The sequence below is a fragment of the Triticum aestivum genome, chromosome 4A (genome assembly GCF_018294505.1).
Source record: "Triticum aestivum cultivar Chinese Spring chromosome 4A, IWGSC CS RefSeq v2.1, whole genome shotgun sequence".
In the NCBI taxonomy this organism is placed as follows: domain Eukaryota; kingdom Viridiplantae; phylum Streptophyta; class Magnoliopsida; order Poales; family Poaceae; genus Triticum; species Triticum aestivum.
Window position 1 is genome coordinate 102,341,619 of NC_057803.1, and position 5,116 is coordinate 102,346,734.

The window sequence follows — 5,116 nt, forward strand, 5'->3', positions numbered from 1 at the left end:
TACCACCGTTCTGTTTATTATAACACGCTCCATCATTGTCATATTGCTTTGCATGATCATGTAGTTGATATCGTATTTGTAGCAAAGCCACCGTTCATAATTCTTTCATACATGTCACTCATGAGTCATTGCACATCCCGGTACACCGCCGGAGGCATTCATATAGAGTCATATTTTGCTCTAAGTATCGAGTTGTAATTCTTGAGTTGTAAGAAAATAACAATGTGATGGTCATCATTTTTAGAGCATTGTCCCAAGTGAGGAAAGGATGATGGAGACTATGATTTACCCACAAGTCGGGATGAGACTCCGGACTAAAAAAAGAGCGGCCATAAAAAAAGAGAAAAGGCCTCAAAAGAGAGAAAAAGAGAAAAGGGGCAATGCTACTATCCTTTTACCACACTTGTGCTTAAAAGTAGCACCATGATCTTCATGATAGAGAGTCTCTTGTTTTGTCACTTTCATATACTAGTGGGAAATTTTCATTATAGAACTTGGCTTGTATATTCCAACAATGGGCTTCCTCAAATGCCCTAGGTCTTCGTGAGCAAGCAAGTTGGATGCACACCCACTTAGTTTCTTTTGTTGAGCTTTCATACATTTATAGCTCTAGTGCATCAGTTGCATGGCAATACCTACTCACTCACATTGATATCTATCGATGGGCATCTCCATAGCCCGTTGAGACGCCTAGTTGATATGAGACTATCTTCTCCTTTTTGTCTTCTCCACAACCACCATTTTATTCCACCTATAGTGCTATGTCCATGGCTCACGCTCATGTATTGCATGAAGATTGAAAAAGATTGAGAACATCAAAAGTATGAAACAATTGCTTGGCTTGTCATCGGGGTTGTGCATGATTTAAATATTTTGTGTGGTGAAGATAGAGCATAGCCAGACTATATGATTTTGCAGGGATAGTTCTCTTTGGCCATGTTATTTTGAGAAGACATAATTGCTTGGTTAGTATGCTTGAAGTATTATTATTTTTATGTCAATATTAAACATTTGTCTTGAATCTAATGGATCTGAATATTCTTGCCACAATAAAGAAGAATTACATAGAGAAATATGTTAGGTAACATTCCAGATCAAAAATTCTGTTTTTATCATTTACCTACTCGAGGACGAGCAGGAATTAAGCTTGGGAATGCTGATACGTCTCCAACGTATCTATAATTTTTGATTGTTCCATGCTATTATATTATCAACCTTGGATGTTTTATATGCATTTATATGCTATTTTATATGATTTTTGGGACTAACCTATTAACCTAGAGCCCAGTGCCAGTTTCTGTTTTTTCCTTGTTTTAGAGTATCGCAGAAAAGGAAAATCAAACGGAGTCCAATTGACCTGAAACTTTGCGGAACTTTTTTTTGGACCAGAAGAAGCCCACGGTGTATCGGAGATGGACCAGAAGAGTCCCGAGCTGGACACGAGGGTGGGGGCACGCCCACCCCCCTTGTCGCGCCCCCTGCCTCGTGGATAGCCCGGAGATCCACCGACGTACTTCTTCCTCCTATATATACCCATATACCCTAAAAACTTCGGGGAGCAGAATAGATCGGGAGTTCCGCCGCCAGAAGCCTCCGTAGCCACCGAAAACTAATCTAGACAACCTGCTGGAGGGGGAACCCCTCACCGGTGGTCATCTTCATCATCTCGGCGCTCTCCATGACGAGGAGGGAGTAGTTATCCCTCAGGGCTGAGGGATGTACCAGTAGCTATGTGTTTGATCTCTCTCTCTCTCTCGTGTTCTTGAGGTGGTACGATCTTGACGTATCGCGAGCTTTGCTATTATAGTTGGATCTTATGATGTTTCTCCCCCTCTACTCTCTTGTAATGGATTGAGTTTCCCTTTGAAGTTATCTTATCGGATTGAGTCTTTAAGGATTTGAGAACACTTGATGTATGTCTTGCGTGGGATACCCGTGGTGACAATGGGGTATTCTATTGATCCACTTGATGTATGTTTTGGTGATCAACTTGCGGGTTCCGCCCATGAACCTATGCATAGGGGTTGGCACACACTTTCGTCTTGACTCTCCGGTAGAATCTTTGGGGCACTCTTTGAAGTACTTTGTGTTGGTTTGAATAGATGAATGTGAGATTGTGTGATGCATATCGTATAATCATACCCACGAATACTTGAGGTGACATTGGAGTATCTAGGTGACATTAGGGTTTTGGTTGATTTGTGTCTTAAGGTGTTATTCTAGTATGAACTCTATGATAGATTGAACGGAAAGAATAGTTTCATGTTATTTTACTATGGACTCTTGAATAGATCGATCAGAAAGGATAACTTTGAGGTGGTTTCGTACCCTACCATAATCTCTTCGTTTGTTCTCCGCTATTAGTGACTTTGGAGTGACTCTTTGTTGCATGTTGAGGGATAGTTATATGATCCAATTATGTTATTATTGTTGAGAGATCTTGCACTAGTGAAAGTATGAACCCTAGGCCTTGTTTCAACACATTGCAATACCGTTTGTGCTCACTTTTACCATTAGTTACCTTGCTGTTTTTATATTTTCAGATTACAAAAACCTTTATCTACCATCCATATACCACTTGTATCACCATCTCTTCGCCGAACTAGTGCACCTATACAATTTACCATTGTATTGGGTGTGTTGGGGACACAAGAGACTCTTTGTTATTTGGTTGCAGGGTTGCTTGAGAGAGACCATCTTCATCCTATGCCTCCTACGGATTGATAAACCTTAGGTCATCCACTTGAGGGAAATTTGGTACTGTCCTACAAACCTCTGCACTTGGAGGCCCAACAATGTCTACAAGCAGAAGGTTGTGTAGTAGACATCACATGTCCTCGACACTGGAACATATCCCCACCGCGGCAGATCTCCTCTAGGGCACCTCTGCTTTTCCACTGTCACCTCTATAGATTTTGAATTTATTTCCTTTTTCTGAATAGCGATAGATCCAAATTTGTAGCCTCAACATGTGGAACCTATTTGTCCTAACACTTAGCAAATTATAGCCTTGATAGCTCTTGAACGCTTTTAGTCATGGCGGCTTATTCTGTCGGTTTATTGTTACTTCATATACCATTAGCCCTTGCTTAAGCCGCCATTCTGAATATGCACTGTACTTGTTAACTTGCAATTTTAACAATTATCTTGAGCCGACAAATTCTTTTCCTGTCTTTTAGGTTGTCCTTTCACCATGCCGCCCAAAACAATCAATACCTGCGACTGGGTTCCCTCCATAGTCACTGAGAGCACTTTGAAGAATTTTGTCACCGTTGGATATTTGCCACACAATAGTATGATGCATTACCGTGTTCCTGACCCGGGCGAAGAAAAGCCTCGGCCTAAGGACGGTGAAGTTATCGTATTTACTGATCATATGAACCGGGGTTTCTCGCCACCCGGCTCTAAATTCTTTAGAGATATCCTACACTTCTTCAAACTCCATCCGCAAGACATTGGACCCAATTCCATATCAAACATCTATAACTTCCAAGTCTTTTGTGAGGTATACCTTCAAGAAGAGCCTAGTGCTGAGCTTTTCAGAGAGTATTTCTACTTGAACCGGCGGAACGAGTTCACAAATGGGCCCAGCTTGGCGCTTGGTGGGATTTCAATTCAACGCAGACGAGATGCCATCTTCCCTCAAGTAGCTTTGCCAAGCCATCCTAAAGACTAGAACCAAACATGGTTCTACTGCAAAGATGTCTCTCCGTCTGATGAGAACCCATTGCTGGATTATCGGCCTGAGCGCCTTGATTCAAATTATCAACTCCTTGATAAACTTACCGCCGCCAAACGCAAGAAACTTGTCCCTACAATCAGAAAAGTTCAAGCCTTGCTGGGAAAAGGCTTAACTAGAGTTGACTTAATCCGCTGATGGGTCGCATGGCAGATCATTCGCTTAAGCCACCGATCCGGCTTGATGTGTAACTATACCGGAGGAACAGATCACTACTAGGGAAAAGCCTAGCAGCAGCGCGGGCTTTGGGCCTATTAGCAGCGCGGGGGCCGGCGCTACAGCTAACGTATAGCAGCAGCGCGGGTGCCACCCGCACTACTACTACGTCTGTTAGTAGTAGCGTGGGTAAAAACCCGCACTACTACTAACCCGTGGAATTTTTTTTCGAATTTTTTGCGCGAATTTTCAAATTTCTGAATTATTTTAACCTCTAATCTCTAATCACCCTCATCGCTGCTCAATTTAATCTCTAATCACCCCTCATCATTCCAAATCATCTAACTTCCCGGACGGTCACCCATCCTCTCACTACTCCAGCCTGAGCACGCTTAACTTCCGGGTTCTATTCTCCCTCGATTCCAAGTCTGCACTTGTTGTTTTCCTGACAATAGTAAGATGTCAATCCTATTAACCCTCGGGAGTTTAGCTTGAGCATGAAGTCACACATTTCGCTGTTTGAGTTTAAAACTATTGTTCTAAAAAACAATAATTATTTAGTAACACTAATATTTCTTGAATAAGGAGTTTGACCACATTTTGATCAAAGTTTGACCACAGTTTGACCAGATTTGACCAAAATTCCAAAAAACTGAAATAATTATTTAGTAACACTAATATTCTTGAATAATTATTTAGTAACACTAATACTTCTTGAATAAGTAGTTTGACCACAGTTTGACCAGATTTGACCAAAATTCAAAAAACTGAAATTTGAGCATAACTTTTTTCCTTTTAGAATTTGAGGATTCTAAAAACTTGCAAACAGGCCGTAGGCCCTCTCCATCGTATGCGGATTTTCGTGTTGAACATTTTGATATATTATACGTTTTTTCTAACATCGTATGCAAAAGTTATAGCCGTTTTACATTTTCCCTACACTTTTTGCAAAACATGTCCAAATTTAAGTTTTTAAATTTTCCTAACTAGTAGATGTAGTAACATAACTACATCTCGAAGGATTTTAATTTTTGAAACATTTTGATATATTATACGTTTTTTTCTAACATCGTATGCAAAAGTTATAGTCGTTTTACATTTTCCCTACACTTTTTGCAAAACATGTCCAAATTTAAGTTTTTAAATTTTCCTAACTAGTAGATGTAGTAACATAACTACATCTCGAAGGATTTTAATTTTTGAAGTTTTTATCATTTTCTT